This window comes from Danaus plexippus, chromosome 5, assembly GCF_018135715.1.
Source record: "Danaus plexippus chromosome 5, MEX_DaPlex, whole genome shotgun sequence".
Classification (NCBI taxonomy): domain Eukaryota; kingdom Metazoa; phylum Arthropoda; class Insecta; order Lepidoptera; family Nymphalidae; genus Danaus; species Danaus plexippus.
In genome coordinates this window covers 6,897,491-6,922,389 of record NC_083539.1, presented here as the reverse complement: position 1 = coordinate 6,922,389, position 24,899 = coordinate 6,897,491, and positions in this window count along the sequence as shown.

Sequence of the window (24,899 nt, the reverse complement as noted above, 5' to 3'; positions counted from 1 at the left end):
AAACAGGGTCGTGAGAGCTACATACAGACCATAATTTAGTATTGCTTTCGTTACATTACTTTTACGTTACGACACTACTCGTTACGTTACGTTACGTTATAACTCGTAACGTTACATTATTACTAAAAATAAATTATTTGATTTATTTTTTTACAAAGGAACAGTAATAATTAATTAATTTTTTATTGTTGAAATACTCTGCCATTATAAGTATCAGGTGAAAATTCTAACAGGAGCCAACTTTTAGATTGAATACTCTAACTGTGTTTAATTGGAAAATGTAAACAAGAATTAAGGAAAGTTAAAGAAAACTTGTAGAAGAACAAAAAAGTTTAATTAAATCACTTTTAATTAAATTTTTACCAGTCAGCCAGGGGATGTGTCTAAGATTTTACAATATTAAATATATTGACTATTAAAAACAATCTTTGAAAAAATGATTGAATGTTAAAGTTTTGAACGGTAAAGTTTTGCGTTCAGAATTTTTCAACATAGCTCTACCCAAATAATTGTAAAGTGTTTTTCTATAAGGTACAAAAATAATAACATTAGATCCCCATCTTTAATTATAATATATTTTTGTAGTAACTGTGATCACCGGCAGACGAGATAAAAGTATCTCCACTTATGAATGTGTACTCGTTAAAGTCTCAGCCATCATTATTTTCCATGTTTTTAATTTTTATGACGTTCTTTAAATACAAAATATTTTTTTCTGTTTTATTTTTATAATTGTAATCGAGCACATTACTAAACTCTATATTTTTGAAAGAACTGTCACTATACTTTTTGGACTTAGTAGTATGTATTTAGAATTATTAACTAGCCTTAATGTGTTAAATCTCATGTGTTTATTTTGAAGAGTACTTGAATAGTTTTGAATAGTAATATAAAACCTAGTAATAGTAAACCTAACTAAAAAATTTTCACAAGACGGAAATATTTCTTCACTTACAACGTTAGGAAAGCCTATACAACTTTTCCGTGTAATAAACACTCTCAAACTTATTATAAATATTATATTATCGATCTGAAGAAGATACTTTCAATTGTTTAATCCTGTACTATGCGTTTAGTCCTCTTTATCTGTACTGTAAATAAATTATGTATGATATAAACAAGAGATATCACAACAATATAATTTAGTTACTTCGACAACAAAGACGATACTAAAATATATTTTATGCATATTCAAGTTCGTTAATTATAATCCCAGAGCTATAGCGCGGAGTGTAATAAAAACAATTCCTGCGATTTATTTCTTTGCAGTGAAATACTGATTAATTGCGTCCCATAAACTGTATTTTGTCAACACAAACAATTGACTCAGTTAAAATTTTGTTTGCTTAAAGGCAATTCTTATTTTTTTAAACAAGAGTCATTAATAATATGAATAAATATTGAAAGATGTTTTAATATTTAAGTAAAATTGTTACTTTGGAATGAATTATTATATTTCTATATTAAACAGACATAATATTAGATATTAATTAATGTGATTTGCTTCCTCTATAGCAAAATAAACAGATCTCTTTAATTTGATAACATTACGGAGGAAAAGACATATTTTCATTAAGAATGAAAATAATATTTGTAATAAAATAACTTACGTCCCAAACAAAGCTTCTTAAATTAAACTTACCAGGTAAAACACTTAGAAGGCATCCTTACTTCATAAGACCATCGACCAATTTGTATAAAGGAGAAAGTTTTAACAAGACTGCTATCGAGAGTAAGTTTTATAAGAACGATAAAGTAAGAAAATCTATTATAAAACGTATAATATATATAATATACTCTTCATTTAAATTCTCATTAGAAAATTATATATATTTCAAACGTTTGGATGAAACAAAACAACTCAATAATATTCTAAAATGCATAGCAGTGCGTGAAGGTATCGATATACCTACTTTGACAGATATTTTTGATTTTACCGATATATATATTCACTCAATAACCACCAATAATTGGGATGCATAAAGTTTATATTGGACCAGACGTAGAAAATTCTTTTCGTCTATAATTTAAACCTTAAAGATTTATAAAGAACTTTTATATCTTTCGTGATATAATAGTCGATTGTATTTTTACATTTAAAACGTCGGTTACATTGCATTTCCTGTTTAGCTTGAGATATTTAAAAACGATGTTTTTATATATTCTATTTTTAAAAAAATATATAAATATTGGAATTTTTTATCACGAAAAATAATAAAAAAGGTGTTTATAAAACGTCGTGCCCACTAAAATGATAAGATAAATATTAATGGCCATAAATTTCGTATCCGTTTATGATAACAACTTCATTCAGAGCTTGATTTTACAAGAGTGACTTTTTGAGCGATATATATTTTTTATACAATTATCGAGAGAAAAAAAGTTTATTTTACCTTATAATTGAATAATGACGTCAGATTTTATTTTGATTTACCTTTATAATAATAATTGAATGAATTATACCATATAATTGGAAAGATCAAACGGATATCCGATTTCAGTGAACGTTCTCAAGTAAATAATAATTTACCTTTTAGATCCGCGTTGTTCTGTTTAAAGTGACTTATTAATTCTTAACGCAATATAATTTGATGTGAAATTCGGTTAGAGTATTTTATTTATGGTTTAATTATTTACAATATAGTATCTTTATTGTTATTTATTGTCTTAAATTCATAAGAACATTAATTTGTTTTTTTGGTTTCAAATTATAAGAGATTTGTTAGAGGTACTAGGAATGTTCAACGTATCGATTCTTGGTAACGATGTTTGCCAGCCATGAACTAATCAATAAACAAACATCTAAGCAATAATCTAATACAGGTTCGTGAATAGTGAATATCGCTCGATATGTAATTTCATGTTAGTATTTGTGTCATGACTCATGTTCCCTTAAGCAAAGAGAATTGGAATAATAAACAAGAATAGAAGGTTTGTATCTAATTTTACTGTATGATATGATCATATAGGACTATTACATTATATTGGTTGCAAAAAATAAACAATATTATTATTCTTGTATTTGATAGTATTTGGAAGTTTGATATATAAGCTGATATTATAAGAATCTACAGATCTTTGCCCATGGAGAGAGATGTATACCTAGGTTACCCCGCAAGGCTAATGAAATCCCATTACCAGACCTCGAGACATATTTAGCACTTTTTGTTTTGAATCCAGAGCAGTTATCAAGAAAAAAAACATGTCCAACTAACAGACGCCTGCATCTCCTCGACTTCGTCAAAAATAGAGTTTTATTTTAATAATCACAACTTCATAATCATAGTAATAGCCATAATAGAATACTATTGATTTAGAATATAAATTTTTAAGCTGGGTTTGGTTAACCTACATTTGAAACAGCTGACTCTAGTTCAAACAACTCAAAGTTTAATGAATAGGAGTACTACAAGTGTCTGAACATTTACAACAAGAAATCAACTTCCCAATCATCAGAGCTGTAGTAAACTTGTCTCAAACATAGAAATAGTTGCCCGAAGCTTTATAAACTATATCCTAAACTGCCAAATTACAAATTCTTGGTCTGATTTATGGCTTAAATAATTTAATACAATTGGTACATGTAAATATGTACCATTATATTAACGTATACATTTTTAAACACTTCATGCAAGATTAAAATAAAGAGGTCTTTGAGTCTTTTGTTCTATTGAGAACTTGTAGCAGTATAAGATAAACATCTTTCTTATCAACTTTTGCTCGCTTGTTAAAAGAATCTCGAAAGCTTTACGAAAGTTTCGTTCTATAGTATGTTGGAGAGTTCAAATCTTATCTTTAGCTTATTTCGAGTGCAACTTAAATTAATAAGGTAGTTGTGTAGCAAGAAAGTGAATAACAAAATAAAATTAAAGAATATAATTTTTATAACTACTGTTTACAGAGATTTGTTATCAATATATAATTTATGTCACTAAGTCGATGTCGATGTTGTATACTCAAGTAATTAATGTTTTATTACTGAACCTACATCGTTAAATAATTCCGATGTTTTAATGATTTTTCTTCGTCACTGTATGACCTTTCTAAAATTTTATTTGGTTTTGATATTTGTTCAACCGGTTATGAACAATTCAAACACTCCAAAAGACATATATTTTACTAGTCAAACTTTTTAATATTCCCTTTTATAATTTTTTTTCTTGTATCTTCTTAATTTTAATAGAAAACATTTCCTTTACTCATTGTTTGTCTTAGTAAGGTTGTAGGAGTAACATAATTTGACGAGTTTGTTGGTTTCTTTAGATGTGACAAACTATACATTACTATAAAATTTTAGCAAATATTAAAATAAAATCATCATCATCAGCCTATCGGAGCCCACTACTAAGCAAAGGCCTCTTTTCGATTTCAATCTTATAATTTGAAATTATAAGACCAGGTTTCCTCACGATGTTTTCCTTCACCTAGAAGGTACACTTAGAAGGTACATATGAAAAGATTACATTAGTACTTGCCAGATTTCGAACCTGCGCCCTCACGTGTGAGAGGCGGGCCTTTAACCTCCAGGCCACCATGACTTAAAAAAATAAATTCAGTTACTTATAAACTGAGAACAGTTACCTAGATTCGTATTACTAATAAATAGAGACTGGAGATTCTTCTGGACATGAAGACTGATTGTGAGCCGGATGGTATTTCAGGCATAGTATTAATGACATGTGTCATTAATACTATGCCTATTTCCTGTTCTGATGCGATTATGCCGTCACTTTTTAATTACTGGACATAGCGACTATATATTAGAAGCTTTTTTGAGATTAGATTTTCCGATCCATGCTAAAATTAATAGATTTCTCGAAATCTTTCGAAGGATTTTCCATGAGTCTGTCTTCTCTGTAATTCTATTTTTACTCTACATTAACGATCTACTATTATCGGATGTTTTTAGTTACGCAAATAGTAGCGAAGTAATGAGATGGTATCAATATTTCTCAAGTCGGATGTTATCCAATAAAGTTGAAAAGAGTATCCATATTAAAGCATGTTAAGTACACATTTCAAGTTATCTCCAAACATGGAGATTTAACTTGGAAAATTTAACATCGCTAAAATAAAAGTGTGTCTTTTAATCGCCAGGAGGAGTTCAGTCATTAGATATTGATGTGTGATCCAACCTTAAAATAAAGTGGTTCATTGTATTCAAGACTAAGATAGCTGTAGGAAACTTTATTTTCTTTGAAAAGTTTGGCGGAAGTTTACGATGGGACGGATTTGTTGTCACTAAAAAGAACAGGTCTGTTTGTGTGGAGTACTGATGTCACGTTTGCACATTCAGCCACTATTTCATTAGAATATTATAGTCTACCTTAAGTGTAAGTGTAAAGTAGCCAACCTCCGGTATTTTATAGGATACACTTTGAAGAGTGTGAGCAACAATTATCCCATATAATTCTGCTACCCTTATCTCACCATTATCAGACGTACAGCCAGCATCAATCTTTTCGTTTTAGATTTATCTAACATCCGGACGAATCGATATGCTTCCGCCTCTTACTTAAAGCAGGGATTCGAATAGCTTGTCTACATTTGTGTTTCTTTTTATTTTCAGCTAACTTATGTAATAAATAGTGTCTGAGATTTAAAAAAAAAGTTAAAAATAAATAAAAGACACAAAAAAACTCATTTGTTCAATTGTATTATAATTCATATCTCTTTTAAGAATATAAAGTATTTTAAAAGTGTCCTCATTAGAATAAGGTTAATATTAAAATTAATGAGAATAATTTTCTTCACTAAGCTACTTAAGTATAGTGAATCATATAAATAGAAGTAGCTTTTTAAAGTTATCAAAATTTATGTTTAGAATAATATAGCCTTATCTCGTTATAGCGACATCTTTCTCAAGGACCCTTATCTGTTGGACTTTATTCAGTTTTGATTTATAATAAGGGCAATACAAAAATAACAATAAAATAATAAATTATATATTAATTATCACTATCAATTTATAAAAACGAATACTTTTACTTATGTATTTGAAGGTATTAAGAATAAAGATAAAAAGAATATGGAAAGAGATGAGCACTTTACTATGAGCATCGAGAAATACTCTTTTTCTGAAATAACATACATACTTAGTGCTGTCCAAGTGTATATATACATATAGTATAATCATTACAAAGCTTTTCTATAATAACTAATTTGTTCATCGTTAATTTACGCTAGAATGAAATGCTTTACTTCGAAAATTACTAATATATTTTTATCTTTGTGTTTCCGTGTCATAAAATCCAATAGGACAGGGGTGTTATCGCCTAGATTTTCGTATATATTTCTATTTGTTTTTATCGGTGAGAACCGGAAGTAAGTGTCTTTTATACAAATTTTCTAATTTTGTACGTTTGTAAATCTATTTTTAAGTGTAAATATGTTCTGGTCACTATTACTCATAAACTGTGAGTTCTAAAAGCTAATTTGTAGTTCCTTTAGTAACGAATTGGTATGCAATACCCAAATTTCACCTTAATATCGAATGTAAAGTAGCCGTTGTCCTTACAGACTCTGTGCACATTTATTAGCTGCGACTATTTATTCATTAAATACTTTAAGTTACTTTCTTCTTATTATAAGGACTAATCTGAATCAGACATTTACTTAAGTATCCAAAAGACGTGAATAGTACGGTAAACTCATGCATTTTTTGGTAATATTCATCTTTGTTTTCTTTTCTTACCTTCAGCGTGGCGTAGCAGCGAGGGATGAACGTCAATGATCTTAGCTCTCGCCTTATTTTCAACGTTAAAATTTTGCCATCAGTCTTGTATTTTATTTAATAACCTTAAATTAAAGTCAATAAAATTATCTAGTCTTCATTCTTTTTTCTGGTATTTAATTTCGGATAATTTGTATGTTTCTGTGCTCTGTATTTCGATCCTCATTTCAATTTCGTTAACATAGTTGCTTAAAAAAATCACCCTTTACATAAAACGTTGATTTTACATACTGTTATTAACTTTTAATTTAAGATCGAACGTTAGATTTCAAAGACGTAGTTAAATAATTTTACTATATAATATGTTAAAACATTTACTTCTCAATAAATAACATAAATTGTGGAGGTTAAAATATCTTTTAATTGTATCCGGTCAAGTGAATTAAATTAAATGAAATAAAAAGATAAAATAAAAAGTCATAAAATATCAATTGCATGCATTAAAACCAAAGCATACAATATTTCTTGAAATTGTAACCTATTGGGTTGTAAATTTGTTTCTATAAAGATAAAATATCTGATTCATAAAATGTACTAAAAAAGTATTATGGCTTGCTTTCACTGGGCTACCATTGTCACACAACTTGAAAGGTCACTCAATACTTATGTATGCAGATGAGTACAATAAAATCTACGCACGTTTCGACCTTAGTGACTCCAAAGGGAAGGCTTACCCGATGCCATATGTTCTTTCAGGCGTGTACAGATTCAAAAATATCGGGGATCTGTGTAAATATGTTGAAAGTAAAGAAAGTAGCTTCCATTATTTATTTATAGTTTGTATCTACGAGCAACTCTTTATAGGAAATCCTTTCTTGTATCGGTTTATTCTGTAAATAAAAGATAAACGATGACAACAAATAAACATTTATATTTTTTAAAAAACTTCATTTATCTAACAAAGAAAATTTTAAATTATAATATTATGATAGTGCTTGTGTTAGCGGATGTCCTCGGGCACAAAGGAATTCAGTGCTTTACTTTCGTAAATCATTGTAAATGAGTGATATTTTCTAATTAACAATTACATTAATGTTGGGCTTATTAAGATACTTACATAAAATGGTGACAACTTATCCTCTAAGCTATGGAGAAAAATGAAATCTAGTACAGTAAAAAGTATTTTCATAGAGTTTTAAGAACTACATGCATAAAATTGTAATAATCATTAGCTCGAACGGCTGTGAATTATGTATTAAGGACGCTTTTTATCCACACATTTCATTGTATAATATAATAACAAAATTATTTATTATAATATTAAATGTAAATAAAAATATGAATAATAACAAGTTATCTATTTTTTTAATAGTATTAACATTTAGAAATTAAACGATTTTTATTCATTCTTTCCAATATCTATCAAATACGGTACTCATATTGTAAGCACGGAAAGTAAAAAATTCGTAGATACAATCGTGACTTTGAGGTTGAATTAATTACACCCGAAACAACAGTCCATTGTTGAATCAAAAACTTGGAGCATAAAATAGGTTTAGAAATGTCCTAATAATAATGATGATAATGGTGAAAGTTAAACCAAAAAATATATAAACGATTTCTGAACTTTAATGCATACATCCGTAACAACCCAGAGTCCTAAATAGACTCGATTTATGGAAACCCTTTCTATATATTTGCATAGAAGTCACGTATCATTCAATAAACCAAAAATTAATACTAAAGACGTGACGCAAATACACAAATAGAAGTTTTCTACAGATTTGATATTGAGGGTCTAATAATGTAAAAATGGGCTCTCAAAATAATATTAATATATTCTATGACCCTTTAGCATCCAAAAATATTGCTTTATACGTAAATTCTAATATAGTTATTCAGTAATGATGTTAAATTCAAACACTCCATCATAAGCGATTAGAAGAGATCAAAAAGGTTCACACGAAAAACAATTGTTTAATTTTATAACACTCGTATTTAATAAGTTTAAAAATAATAATCGATCATATCATGTTAATTTTATTTACTGGTTTACTGACTCAGGTAAATTTTGGGACTTTTTTTACATAATAAAAGTTGTGTATTGACGTCCCAATTTCACTGTATAATTTTTTGCGCACTCTAATAAAGGTTGGTTTTTTGAAAAGCCTTTTTTTAATTTTAATTATTTTTTCCATTTTAGTTATTCCTGGACAGATTTCTGAGTCTGTTTTTTATGGTCGTTTGTTGTATATGAGTTATTCAATCTGGACTTAGAGGTTACTCTCGAATTTTTCTTAGCAAACTCTTTCATTTGATATTTATATTGTTGGAATGCAAGGAAAATAAATAGTCCGCGTTTGACATCTGGAATAATTTTTTTTGTTGTCATCTTGTATATTGAATGACGTGACACAACTTACCATGCATTGACATTTTAACCAAAAATATATATTCTTTCAAATCATTCCAATAAAGTTATCTGCTTCGAAGTTGAGTTACAAGATTCTCTTCAACAAAACTGTACATACATAAATGCACTCACATTATGTGTACACAAAAATAGGATTGCATAATAAAAATGCTTTCATACTTTTAATTTTTATTATTATTATTTACAAGCCCTTGTTGAAAAACAAATATGTCATTTACTTTGGAAACAATTTAATGAAGAAATTTAATTGCGGAATACATAGAATGTGTTCAAATTAGCAATTGCAAGATCCTCGCTAACAATTTAATTTTAGGATTTTGTTAACAAGATACCTATTTTTATTGCAAAATAAAAATGCGAATATTGCTGTTTTAATACTCTTATGCGGTTCAAATATTAATTAAACTCCAAATATAAGTGAAATTGTTCAAAGTTCAGATTAATTTTATTTTGATATACTTTATACTATTTTTCAGTTTAACTTATGAATGTCCTTACTGTGAACTAATGATTAGTATAGGAATTAATTTCAATTAAAGGATGTAGTTATTTCGAAACTAAATTGCCACAAAAGTCTATATATATGTACTTTTGTAGCAATTGGAACATTTAAATATAGAAAAACACAAATTGACAGTATTAATATGATAAAGGAATACTTATCATAATTAAACAAGACAGGTCTTATGAATAAAATTATAGTTATTTCCTACGTCTAGCTACGTGGTCTTGGCAGTACTGATTAATATTGCGTACTGAAGAAAAAGATAAAGAGTTTAGTTCAGTATCAGCTTAATTTCTTAAATTGTATTTCTGTTTTCTTAAAATATATTATGAGCAGAAAATATTGAAAAAAAAATTTTATAGTGTACCAAATCTATATTAGAATTTCGGTTCTTTGATACCTAAATGCGACCATAAACCGTCCACTATAATATGCGACCATAATATCAGAATGAAAATCTAATTGTTTTAAATTGTTTGTTGTTCGAAAGTGGACGGTTGATAACGATTTCGTTTAGATCCCCAACAACCCTTTATAAAGGTTTATTAAATTACAGACTATTTAAAAGTTTTATAGAATAATTTATGAAGGTTTGAAATACCCCATGGCTTTAAATTTTACACATATACGGGTAATAGGGATTATGAAAAGGAAAAATATAATTAAAATAATATGAGTATCACCTTTTATATAATATACTTTAATCCTTTACAGTAATCCATTTAAAATGCCTGGTAGATAAATGAAAATATAAATATGAGCTTATAAGAACTTGGCCGATATCAGAATTATTTCCTTGTTCTATAATGGTGTAGTTTAACGGGCGATGAGATAATAATTAACACTTGACGAATAGGTAATCGGCGTTATAATTCAAATAATTAATTAACGCACACTACGATCAACTAAACTCAATAACCAAGGTTCAATTACAAAGTTCCTACTCGGTATTAATCAAAATCACACGACGCTCACGGACAACGTTGCGTATGCGCCTCATGCCACTGGATTAATTCACCGATTCAAATATGATACCGCCAGTGGATATTTCAACTAACCCTTCGAAGACTCTGGGTACTGCATTCAAGTTTTTGTGAGAGTGTTTAAAATGTGATTAGATACATCGATAAGTTTCAGTTCGTACCTATCGTTATCAAGAACTTTAGTTATGATAAAAAGTCCCCTAAACTTTTATTTTAAACAGTTTAGTTTGGTTACGTTCGCTATACTTAACAAAAATATAGTCTCTCAGAGAAATAGGTTTTAATAGAGCTTTGCCTTTATTAAAATTAACTACTTCTTTTTGCGCTGCGTTTTCGATGTTGAAGGAAGCGTCATTCCGGATAGTGCATATCTAATCCCGGCTTGTAGGAATTATGAGCTAGTGATGATATCCCTAAAGATTGCGCACGTAAACCAAACATTAGTTCCGTTGGAGTATATTCTGTAACCCTACAGCGAGTGGTATTAACACCTCAGGGTGTTCGTGACACCACGTTTTAAGGGGGTCGTTTTCTATAATAGTAATCAGACATTTTAAGGTTTACAAGACCCTATCTACCTCACCGTTGGCTCTACTAGCCTCTATCGCTATAAGGTCAGGTTCTATACCATGTGTTTTACAAAAAATACCTGAAGTCGGAGATTATTTAGTATCTTCCCTGATCTAACACAATTCGCTTGAGAGTACCAAAAAGAGAAACGGCTGTTTTCAACGCTTTAATAGCTCTACTGGCGTCGAGGGATGGAGTATGCTCTAAAAGGACATATAGACTTGGCAAAAGAATCAATGATTACTGACGCATATTCTGTTCTCGGTCACTTTTACCACTTAATTTCCCAGTAATATCTATGTGAATAGTATACCAAGAACAGAGTACTTTAGGTGTCGGGTGCAGACGAACTTGTTTGGCCCCAGAAGGACCATTTTGATAGTTTGCATACGATGCAAGCGTCGAAAAAAAGGTATACTTGCTTGGCAATTTGGGGGGTAAAATTACTGCTCTTACAACTTATCGAGGTTCTTTTCAAAACCTAGGTTTTTGATCTCATTGTGGATATGGTTGGTTAAAGTCCCTACAAGGGTCTGATGGATAATAGGTAACCAACGACTAACTTCGTTTCGCTCAATTTTTTCGGTATAGAATATTGTTTCTAACAATAATCTATACCGTATAAGTGTGACTAATTGAATTGGGAAACTCATTTTTCAAATGCTCAGCAACAATATCTTGAATATATGCAACACGATTTTGTTCTACCGCTAACCACCCTTAGTGTAACGCTACAAAATGCACAGGTTTACTAGATACTTGAGTTCTGCTCTCGTTGCTGTTTGAAATGCCCTGCTCAGGGTCCGAAAGAGCGTGTTCCATGTTGCTGCCTTGCTTGTGGATAATTTCAAAATCATAAGTTTGTAGAAAAAAACATCTCTGTACTCTTTGGGTTAAATCTGTTTTGAACTAAGAAGCTTTTAAAGAATTGCAACCCGTGAAAACGTAACATGTTGACCATATGAGTAATGCCTGAGTATTCCTCCGCACGAACAACTGCCTAAGTCTCAAGTTGGTAGAAATGATACCTTGATTCCATGTTAGTTGTCGGGCAACTAAATGAGACGAAACCTCTTAGCATTCAATAGATTCACCGTGCGGTTGCCGGGTCCATCGCGTTACAGGGAGTGGAGCTTCAACAGTGCCTGGGACTTGCGACCCAGGTGTAGGTTTAAGGGGCCCCTAACTAACGCGCGTTAAACGCTCACCTCCACTGTCCAAGCTCCTCTCCCTACTCCCTATTTGAGAAGAACCTACTAGGGCTGCCTTCGAAGTACGTTGCAAGAACGAATTGATGTGAGTTCTGGACAGGCCAAAGTCTTTTAGTAGGTTGTAGAGAGATTTAGCCGTTATACCTCTCTTAGTTAGTTCGTTTGTGAGCTCGTAATATTTGTTGACCTTGATTGTATGGTCTTTGGGGATGTTGGTTTCCCAAGGAACCGTAAGCTCTATCATCACAACACGCTTTAAAATTCGCGATTACATAAATATGTCTGGTCTGAAATAACGTGAGGAACTCCGTATTTTCATTGAATTAAAATAACACCGTCCCCGTCGGCGCTGGAATCCGTGTGTAATTCTATAGGAAGCTCGCGATCAAACATATAGTTAGAACAGGCTCCGTTTATGATTATTATCGTGGACCTCTGCCCATTTAATTGGACCCTTTAACTTAGTGAGGATCTAAGGGTCCCACTAAGCGGGTATAATTCGGTATAAACTTTCTAAAAAAGAGGCTAACTCTCAGAAGTTAATATCCTTATAGTCTACATACATTACGTCAGTGTTGTCATTCTTTTTTTTACAAGTAGAATGGGATGTAAGAAAGGGGAATTGGTCTCTGATAACACCTGCTTCAAGGAGAGCGCCCACCTTTTCTGGGACAACCTTTGTTCGATGAGAGATAACCTAAAAGGTCTTCTTTGGACTATTTTGTTGAGATCTATAGAATCAATGCGCAAAAAAGCGTTGCCGTCAGTAAAAAATAGAGATATACTTCTTTAAAATATCGATAAACGCTTTCTTATCGTCGCCTTCCCAATCAGTTTCGATACAAGAAAAGCCAAGATTGTCATAGGTTGGGCACTTATATGTTTGAGACGTTTCAGGTTTTGAGAAAATAATGCACTCACTGTTTATCTTACGTTAATTCCTTGCTCTATAAGGTCCCGTCCAACAACCACGGGTTTGGAAATAATGTTCTCAGGAAAAATATGAAATTTGTGGATTACAATAAGTTTCTGATGTCCCTACACCTTTCAAAAGAACTACTTTGTTACTCAAAGAACCCAAAAACTTATTCGAACAATTTTCAGGTACAAGCGAGCAAGTAGATTCACTGCCAAAAAGAAAGAGAACAGTCTCACCAGATGATGTCGTCCACTCACCTCGGATCGCCTTGTGATCGCACATTCATACCTCCTTCACCGTCGAGCTTGAGATACCGGTATTTTTTAGGATCAGGACACGACGAAGCCATATGTTCCGACTTCTATATCTACTTCTGTACTGTCCGGATCGAATTGGATCAACTACGTCGTCGAAGTTGGTTCAGAGGCTGACATTATTTTCGTTTCAATTTTTCCATTGTTTGTAAAAAAAAAACAACAAACCAGATAGATGATCACTGCTTTCCTGATTTAAACGCCTTCTGAATCCCATCATGATATAGGAACTTGGCCGCTATCAGAATTATTTCCTTGTTCCATAGTGGCGTAGGTTAACGGGCGAGGAGATAATAATTAACACTTGACGTATAAGTAATCGACGTTATAATTCAAATAATTAATTAACACGCACTACGATCAACTAAACTCAATAACCAAGGTTCAATTACAAAATTCGTACTCGGTATTAATCGAAATCACACGGTGTTCCGCGGACAACGTGGTTTATGCGCCTCATATGACCGGATTAATTCACCGATTCAAGTATGATACCGCCAGTCCCCCGAGTTACGTCAAGCGGACTGTCACTTGAAGGCGAACATCCTTCCGTCAGTGAAATTCGCTTCACTAAATCGCTAAAACTACCCTCAATGTATTGTAAAAATAATCAATTTAGTCTCTAAAATTACAAATGCGCCGTCAAGCTCTTATACGATTAAAGTGGAGTACTGGATTGTGTTGACATTCCCACACATATATATATAAAAATATTTTTATTCATTAATATATCGGAAAAAATTCCTAATAAGGTACAAAAAAAATGATTATGAAATAACCAAAAGTATTATGTTGAATACTTTATATAAAAATAAATCGTGTAGTGAACCAAGCTACTTTATTTATTTTAATTACTTTGATTTTTGTGTTTCAATTTGAATTTAATAAAATAAAAGCAAAACACTCTCATTTTGCTGTGTAACAAAGACCTACTATTCTGACAAATACTGTTAATTATGTGTCTGAAGCCCGGGAAAATGCGAAACAATGCAATGCTGCACGACTATTTCCCGTTTTCATTAAAGTTTAAATTTTATATTAAATAAAATGTAAATTTTAAGTTTTGATATCGACATTTATTTGTTACTCTCGTTGGTAACTGAGACAAAAAGTAATGTTATTAAGTTAATTAATATTTAATAATGTCGAAATACATATGTTTGTCTCTAAATTCTTTCTTTTAAAATACATGACCCCAAGTTCCATAAATTCAATCATCAGTTGCGAAGGTCGTTAGAAAATTTGATAAAAAAAATTTCTTTGAAAATACTAATGACTTTACATATATATTACATATTTTTTAAATTTATTAAAATATGATGAATATAATCTTCATTTTAAAAATAAAGTTCATTTTTGTAATGACATCTTATTTTAATAGCAAAATTCAAACAAAATTGATACTGGAAAGACGACAAGTATAAATATGTTTATATTGTAGCCATTACTTGTAATAATGTTCTTAATACGCGTCTAAGTATAGTAGAAGCATAATATACTTAAACGCGTATGCCGCAACGTTACATCATAATTACGTTTTCAGAGCATTCTAATACTAAGTTATTAAACAACATCGAAATATGGCTAAATTAAGCTTCACTTGTTATAATGTTAAATGTTCATGACATCTTTTTCGCTTATCGCGAACTTCAATTCAACGATATTCAGATGGCTGTATCCCATTTAGACTAGTTCATTCCATTTGTAGGAAAGTCTTTATAAGTGCTATGATCGCCATCAATTAAGTAATAGGACCGTTATAATTCGCTTTACAATTTCACATCAGTTTTCGGATAAATTCAGTGCGCATTTAAATTCAGGTTAATACGTATTTGTTTTTAAACTAAAGCAGTTAATTTTGTTCTTACTTTAGTTAGTTTGAATTCAGAACGGTTGAAAAAAAAAATGTTATGTTCCTAAAAAAAATGTTATGTACACAGTAAGTTAAGGAATAATTTTTGATAATTTTATGTAACTACGACCTTTACATTCGTATTTTAATAAAAAGTACATTCAAATATTCAAGTATTGTATAAGTTAAGGAGACTTTTATGTAATGAGATCTAAGATGACTTTTATATCTCCGTTGAAAAAATTATCTCGACGACCTGTAAAAATAATATTTTATAAATGATTTGTGAAGATTTTTTGATATAATGAAATTAAGGAAACAAATGTTTTAATAAAATATAATTTGTTTTAAATTAAATAGCCATTTAGACCGGAGATCTTATGTATTCTTTTTTATAAGTTGTCAAAACTTTGAAAAAATAATATCTTACAGAATTTTAAACTCTCTGAAGAGAAGTTAAAACGTTTCTTATTATCATTGGGTATGGTGTAAACAATGAGCAAATATTTTTGTCCAGAAAACTACAAATACATAAAATGCTGCAGTGAATAAAATTATATTTATCGTTTAAATTAAATAAACAAATAAAAACTACTATAATCGAAAGTATGTATAATAATGTATATAAGAAGATTTTTTGTAAGAAAAATGCAAACATTTTTTTTTTAATATGTTTATATTGTTATGAAATAAAAAGTAAAATGGCGCCAAATAGTCTGTTCAAACAATGATACTGGTTATTTGACAAAAAAAGAACACTATTCTATATTTAAATATTTTCTTTCCGGCTTTTTTTTTACTTAGTCAGTAATAAGATTTTCTTAAGAAAGTTCATGTTAAATGTTCTCGTAACCCTTTAAGTAGTAATTGTGGATTTGAAACAAAACAGTAGTTTTTGTCATTATCACTTAATTTTTTTCGAAACAGTACACTCCTTCTCTCAAACATACAAAAACTTGGAGGTTAATACGAAAATAAAAATATAGTTTTTCTTTACCAAGGATTCTGTTTTTAGCGATCGGTTCTAAAAGCTCTTTAAAACCTTTTATCGAGTATGCATATTCCATTAAAATAAAAAAAGTACAAGTGAATATAATAAAAATATATTTTTCAATTATCGAAGTTACAATAATTATGTATACGAGTATATATATACTTTATATATATAAAAATACATATGTATATTTTTCATAATATGTTATGACAAAGTGTCTAACAATTGTAAAAAATTAAACCAGAGAGCTGCTTTTATATACTTATATCCAGGATATGATTCTTCTGTATCTAAAATCTAAATTCAATTATTAATTAAACATAAATTTCTGTTAAATAGACAGAGAATTCATTAAAATAAGATTCCGTTTATAATAATTGTTAAGATATTGTTTGATAAAAATGAAATCATTTTTATCTCATCTTCTCGAGATTCTTTCTACTTGAGTAAAAAGACTTTTACAAGAATAAAGCAATAATAAAGCGTGACTCAAAGCAAGAAATAGCTGATAATATTAAAAATCATTGTTGTCATCACATATAAAATTGAATGTTATAATGGATTACGAAATCATTTTTATAAGGCCATCTATACTCACATCGTTTCAGTTACTTTGAGAAAACCGTGAACAATCTTTCACACTTTCTGCCCGTGATTACGGTTGCCGAGAAGTAATCGAAACATGGGATCAAATGTTATATAATAAATCTCCCTCTATATCCGAAAACTATGGTTTCATCGAAATGTGCACTCGAAATAATATTAGATATCAGTAGAGAGAGAGAGTTTTATTTATCCTATACCAGGAAACTACTTTACTACCAGTCGGGATATCCTTCGACCTGCGCAGTTGTTTTAACGGAAAGTCTTATGGAATGTTTTGTTTCAGGCACCGAGATCCGCCCTGACGGAAAGTTACAGTCCTGGTTTGATAAGTCGTTTACAGAAGCGGTACATAGAAGACAAAACAAATATCAAACTGGGTATATGGCACTAGCTGAGAGGATCCAGAGACTCCCGATATAAAGAAAAGTTCGTACGGAGTAAAGAAGTAATGAAGTAAATACCGGAAAATTGAGGAAAAATCGGCTATGTGTGCATAATTGAATAAAAACGTTTTTGCACCTGGTTCTTAGTCCACAGTGGCAGATTATAATTGCTATAAGTCTTCCCTATTATTTTTGCAAAATTCTGATAGTCTCTGGCAACAAATTGAAAGAGAAAACGGATCTTTTATGCACATCGCTTAAACTCCACTAGCGTTCAAAATCTCGCGGTGCAAGATCTTAATTCGTGATGTGCTTTTTAAGCGGATCGTAATACTTACCGCCTTGCTTTCCTTTAGATTTAAGAAGTTCATTGGGTAACGTGAGTTATTTAATTGAGTTTTTAAAGTAGCCAATGTCCACTTTTTCTTGAAGAAGATGATAGCACAGGTATGTTCATTTACAGGCCTACAGTGATTATTTCTTTCAAAGGCGATCCAGTGTGTAATCAAATTGCAGTTTCTGAGTTGTCTAGTCGAAAATCAGCTTATCAGTGACCCATAGCATGGGTTTCCATGTAGTTGAAGCGCTAGTAATCTTCCAGTATACCTCACTAATCCAGGGCTATAGCAATGGCGTAAACATTGCAAATATCTTCGATCGGTTCTGGCATAGCGAACTTTCATCGAAAAAAACTGTGTGTTATAAATCATACAAAGGCATTATTTTTATTCTAAATTAACGTTATTGTTACATATTTTATTTTATTTTTTTATATTGACATTATGTAATTTTAACTAAGAAGCATTATCATACAGTACCTTGTGGGATTTTTTCCCTTTAAATCTTGTGCATTACTAATGCTTATTTTATTCATAAGTTGAATTTCATTCTATACACTAAATTTTCAAAAGACTTTTTAAATATTAAATGAATGCAAGTGCTATGCAAAACTAATTTGTTTCGTTCGTGTTAGGTCCCAACTTTACATCCTGAGATGTGACTCGAGACTTAATTTTGTTATCTGCAAAATGTGTGCAAATTGTTAAATATTATAGTCATAAGTAATTAGAAGTATTCTCGATTAAACAACAATTAAACTTTTCAATATTTCTTTCATAAGTATGTTTAATATACAAATTAACGACACTTATTCATAGTAATTTTAATGCTTAACCCATATTAAGCCTTGATACATGTTGTGCGAGTTCATCAAACTATATGGATAATATATTGATACTTGAAATCTAATTAATCAAAAACTCTAATTTTACATTATTATTATTTTTATTTTTATATCAAATGTGGCAAAGTAGACGACCTTTTTGGTGGAAGGTAGGAAGGTAGTATGGTGGGAAAATGGAAACAGTAACCGGCTCTCTCACTCATCGGAAGAAACGCAGGTATTAAAGGCTACTTGACGCCGAGCTTCTGTGAGAGAATGGTACTTCCCCGGTCTAGAAAGCCTATTTTCAAGTTCTAGGATTTAACCACAGCTAGGCTGTACTGTATTATAATGTATTATTTTTATTTATTACTTAATAACCTGGATAATATTCATATTAATTTGTTTTTTTCTTTCGTCTTAATATATTATACCTTTAGTTTTATATATGTCATTACAAGTTCACAGTTTGTATAAAGCGTCGTAGATTAGGATGGAAAAAATCTGAAAGTTGAATCCTTACGGTTTTAAAAGTGACAACGAATCTTGAACAAAAACTTCAGTTGTCTACGAATGGGATGACCTTTTTACACATTTGTAGCCATATATATAGTACATACGACTAGAAGAAGTGCTTCGAAAAATACAAAACAAACGAAGACGGATATAAGGAAAAGCATTCCAAATAAGAAGTAAGAGTATTTTCAGAATTATTTACCTACTCCTGTCAAACATCTTTAAAGATTATGTTTATCACATACCTTTTATCACTTTAATTAATGTATCTTTTTTATTGTATCAATTTTAGAGTTTGAATCAAAGATTTTGTTTTTAACCACAGTATTACATAATTCAAACAATTGTACGGTCGGTTTAGAATATAACAAAGTGAATAGTAAATTTTTGTATTCTTGCCTAAGATATTTATTACAAAGTAATTGAAAAATATTTATGAGATGATCAATAATTATTATAATAATTACTATTATTTTTAACAGCAGAGTATATACCTTGCCTTTGTTTGTTGTTTCTCTTATAACATTAAGAAATAAGTATGCTTAGTCTAACTGTAATAAACATTTAATCACAAGAGCATAAATTTACTACGATTCCGAAGCTTATCCTTTTACGGCAGTCTTGCTTCGACCACGGACATTCCCTTGTACAATGAAATAAATTCTGACTTTTCCTAATTAACACAGAGAAAAATGACGGACAACCGATAAGTTTTTTTTGCTAACTCCGAAAAAATCTTTTATGATTGCTTTTACAATAATTTTATATTAAAACATCAAACAACACAGATCTGAGCCTGAAAACTAAAGTTAATGGCAATTCCAATAACATATTAAACGTTTTTACGTTCTACCTTCTGATGTATTCTTATATACGGTTTTTTTATGTAGTTATTCAATGAAACTGTTTTTTTTATGAGAAATGTCGAAGAAAAATTGTTGACGACATTAATTAAAGAGTATTTAGTGTTTTTTTTTAATATGGATTTAATAATAATAATGCAGTTTATATGTTTAATTACTGAATAAATACATACATCATTCTAAATTCCATAAAATTTTTTGGTAAGTCAATAAATTTTTCGTATTTCAAAACTTTTTTCATAACATAAGGGCTTTAAAATATGTATAAAACTGAACGCATATACAAGAAAATTAACATAAATGGTCCTGTTGTATATTTTAAATTGTAAGGAAGTTATTAACGGTTGAACCATAATGAGGACGCTATACCGGCATTAAAACAGCAATTAAAATACTTGTTTTGCAATAAAAATATCTCGCTACCATAACACTGTAACGAAAATATCAGTGCGGGTTTTACAATTGTAAAACATTACTATTTATTCTGCAATAACATTCCTTGGAAACACTCTTTAGATATTAAATAACTTTATACACTTTAAGTTTAAAATACTTACACATTTTACCCTTTATACGGGTATGTACACAAGAAAAATAAAAAGAAATCGAAGTCTAAGTATAATATTTAAAAATATGACATGCTTAAAAGAAAGATTGTCCTTTAACTATTGTAGGTAGATATGTACTTAATATTAAGTTAACATAATATAATATTATAGGTACCTACATAGATGAACCCAATACCGATGTTACATTATTAGAAATAAAGTTATTTGTTTTTAAAATAAAACAGAATTAAGAGGTAAGAAGGTTATATATACGACGATAAAAAACGGAATAAAAGGCATCAGGATTTGTACTTCAAGAAAGTGACATAAAATAAAAAAAATATTAATTTGGCTGTCATTTTTTTAACCTTTGAAAAATTGTAACTAGTAATTTTACTTAAAGTTTCTATCATTGTTTAAGCTACCTGATTCTTACTGAAGATAATGTCAATGATGGCTAAAGTCATGTTAAATAGAAAGTGTACATGAAATTATACTAATAACAACATTCCATTACTGTAATCGATGGAAGCCTCCTAACACATAACTTGATGTCTGGTATCCTAACTGCGAATAGCGAAACATAACATAACTGAAGCTTAGTACTGTCCATTAGCTATGCTATCTAACATAGAACATACAAAATAAAGTTTTAGTATTGTTTATTCAATGTAGTTAATGTTGATTACAAGTTTCCTTTCCTTGGATAAACTATAATCCAGCACTTTTCCTAAGTTAAGGCAATCAGTTAGATAATTTTTGAAACATACTTTTTCAATTATGAATAAATAAGATCGTTATAAAATTAGCATATAATTTTTAAAATTTTTAGATTTAATTATTAACTTCTAGCAATATTTTAAAGTGATTAATCTTGAGGTATTTTTCATTTAATTGAAAACATAGGTGTTTAGGAATTGGATAGATACATAGTATGTATATATAAGGAAAATATTTTGTAAATTAGCTTCTTATTCGTTAACCAGCGTATCTAATACAATTAATGGCGACTACGTGGCTCAACCCTTGCAACTAACCTTATCTTGTTATAAACTTTGATACTTTACCGCACTATACGTACGAGTATGTATATCTTACACGACTTAAATTAAAATATTATGTGAAACATTAATATTTATTAAATACATTTATAAAAATATTAAATTACGGTTATAATTAAGAATGTAATAAAAGACCATTTTCCAGTTTATTACAAAGCCATATAATTAAAAAATGCAGCTAATATAATTAAAACAGGCACTATAGAAACTGAATACTAGATTGTTATGAAGAAATGAAGAACATAATTACTACAGTGTACATAAATCTCATTATTCTTACTACTATTATTTAAAAAGAAATTCTTTCATATAACATTCATGATTGTCAGGCTCCAAGGCATCATCTTACGGTTGCTCGAGAAGTTAACTAAACTTCCAATAACCCTTTTTAGTAATTTTTCCTTGGATGAAATTTATTTCAAACTATCATTTTGCTCACATCCATATCATAAGATTCTGATAATTTGCCAGTTTTTAGTTTATAAATATTACGATCGTTTTTAAGATACAAATATAATGTTTTTTTTAAATTTGAGTTCTTCGTTAAATAAACAGAAAGTATGCAATTATTGTTTATCGAAAACGGCCCCTTGCGACTTAATAAAGTTATATGGAAATATTACACAGCACACTCTAATGAGCTTTGCGCCACAGCTTATATAATCAAGTGCATTCGATAACTCGAAATAATATAAATGATAAATTTTGTATTAAGTCATAATTTATTTAATGTTCGATTACGTCGAGATTATAATTCAAAAATTATTAATTTTGTCACCAATCATACAACCGTCCGCACGGTGAGATATTTAATAAAGTTTTATTAAGTTACCACGTTAAATGTAAAAGTTAAGCATTCCGAGAAGGCAGAAACAATGTATAAATTTATATATTACAATGAAAAAGAGAAAAATTGTTTAATAATATCTTATCTTTACAGAATTGTATAATATATACATGCACATTATATGATGTATCAGTTTTAAAAGTAGCTTTCTTTAATTTGTTAAGAATAGTACGCAAATAAAATAAATATGACAATGAAACGATTAAATTTGTTTATATAGTAATTTTTAAATAGGAAATGAACGATGTATACAATTTTGATTCCTAGGTATATTTATATTAAAGATTAATATTTTAAATGTATAAATTTTATATACTCACACATCACTTATTGACAAGCTTAAGTTTATGTTATATATATATATATATATATATATATCTGTCTTTCTCTCTCTCTTCTTTCCTTTCTTTTCGCGAATTCCTAGTCCCAACTAGATTTTATCCATGAAAAACCATTTACCAGTCTTCGATTGCCTTGTCTGTTGTTGATGACTGACTGATATATATATATAACAGGGGCATACTAATAAAACTAGCAAAATCAAAACGAATAATTTTACACACTGAAATAATCTGGGGTGAAATTTCCAAGACTTCGTTCATTCGGTAAGTAATTTAAATATGATAAAATACAGACCAGAAGTTTATATATATATGTATATATAATATTTACCCGAAACAAAGTATAGATTATGTACGTTCAAAGTAAACATATCAAACATTCCTTTCAACTCAACCATTATTCGTTGGGTAACGGAGCTTTAAGTCTTTAACATGTAAAGCTGAGTTTAAGCTCGTAACTATTATAAATTTTTGATTGTAATATCAGTTAATCATATTTCATTTAATACAATAACAATAAAGATAATGTGTGTTCATATAAAGGATACATAAATATTAAGTTTATTGGTACATTCATGTGTTGGTACATTAATTCAGCGATTCATTCTAACAAAAATGTACCAAAGTAGGAATATGAAACATTGTTTAAATTCAAAATCAAGAAGGCTCCTTCAGAATTAACTCGTCATAAAAGCGTTTCTGTGTATTATCAAGGTTTGTTAGACGAATATATTTTTACGACTGTCGTAACTTTTTTTTGTTTTGCGAACGTATGTACAATGTTTTTAATTATATCATTTATTTTTACTAGTAATATTTAGAAGTTAAAACGTATTTTCTGTAGAAAGTTAGGATTTTTATTTAATAAAGTATACTTAGTTTATTATGGGTGATATCACACTTCTATTTTTGCATTAGAAGCGGTTTAACTTGACATAAAATATCAAGAAAACAGATGTTTCATCGTTATATTGATATCTTGTCCTCTATAAAATAAATATTACAGGATGTTTAACCAAAAACGGGATTTTAACCAAAATAATAAAATGATATATGTTGTTCTCTCTCAAAATGGTACTAAGAGGCGAAGCTAAATGGATATACTTGCATATATTATTCTTCTTTAAATAACATAAAATTTATGAATTCAATTTCTATTGCACTTACAGATAAAAAGCTTTCACTCGTAACCTTAAAGTAAATCCGCTTAGTATGACGTCTTAGAAGTCGCTTCGGAAGGTTTTATATGAAATAGTTCATTGAATTTGTTTTATAAAAGCTCTGATTGATAGCAGTTTGCTTTCGGTTATCTGAGAATCTGAGGTTATGGATTTATATAATTAAAAGAGCTTCAAAAGGATTTGGATTAAATATTGAAATTTTGAAGAATATTTATGTTTAAACGTTCGAAATTCAAAATGCGTTTCGTGACTAAACACAATGATTGTAGGAATAGCTTCTCTTTTCTCAATAAAAAGAAGCTTTTTAAACAGTATTTGACGAAAATAGTCTAAATTTTGGCATTACCACTTAATTTAATTAAAGATTTATATATTTATATCATATGTGAATGTAATAATTATATTTGTATTATTTTGAAAAAGTTCTTACGTTTTATTTATTATTATATGAGAAACGAGTTTTCAAAGCCTTCTGTAATTTGAATTTACTAGTCATATTAAGATATTGAGAATAATTATATTTTCTTTTCATACTCAATATTACTAATCGTTTGAAGTTCGGAAATGGTTTATTTAAATAATCATTTTAATAAATTACAAAAAAATATTTTTTCTACTTTTGTTAAAATCTTTAAATACATTTTTAATGTATTTGTCTCTAGTCTCTTTATATTTTATTACACAAAACCATATTTACTAATCTTGTGTTAGACATATATTGAAACAATTTTTATTATTATTTAATTCACTAATGTAATCATGAAGGTAGATGATATTTTTTACCAAGTTGTCACCAATTAGTCGTATATGTAATTGATATTTTCATTGTAATGACTATTTTTATGATCGTGTATAAAAGGCAGTGATTGCCAGGATACACTTGCTAGTTAAAAGCCAGGCTCAGAAAAAATAAAATGATAGTGGTAGTGTGAACTG